This window comes from Egretta garzetta, unplaced genomic scaffold (assembly GCF_000687185.1).
Source record: "Egretta garzetta isolate BGI_Z169 unplaced genomic scaffold, ASM68718v1 scaffold635, whole genome shotgun sequence".
In the NCBI taxonomy this organism is placed as follows: Eukaryota; Metazoa; Chordata; class Aves; order Pelecaniformes; family Ardeidae; genus Egretta; species Egretta garzetta.
In genome coordinates, this window is record NW_009259710.1 from 695,617 (window position 1) to 696,139 (window position 523).

Sequence of the window (523 nt, forward strand, 5' to 3'; positions counted from 1 at the left end):
TGGGGGAGCTGGGGGGGTTCAGCCTGGAGCAGAGGAGGCTGAGGGGAGCCCTCATCGCTCCCTACAACTGCCTGAGAGGAGGGGGGAGCCGGGGGGGTCGGGCTCTGCTCCCAGGGAAGGGGCGCTGGGGCGAGGGGCACCGGCCTCAAGTTGGACCAGGGCAATTAAAAAAAAAAAAAAAGTTGTAGAAGAGGAGCTTTTTTGGGTCTTACTTAATGGCTACTTAATCCTAGACTACTTGGGTTTAATCCTTGCTGTATTCATGTCTTGCTATAGGTTAATTCACTTCCCTTCTAAAAGCATTTAGTCAAATGATTTTTGCTTCTGAAAGAGCAAAGCAGAAACACAGATGGAGTAATATTAATTTGAGCACATTAGTTCAGATAAACACGTAACAAAACTGATGGAACAAACCAACGATGCTGAGTTTGGTTTCCTGGGTTGTGAGCTGGATGTGTGTCCGGGGGCGCCCGCAGCCGGCGAGGCAGGCAGGGGGGCTCCTTTCAGCGGGGGGGGGGTGGGG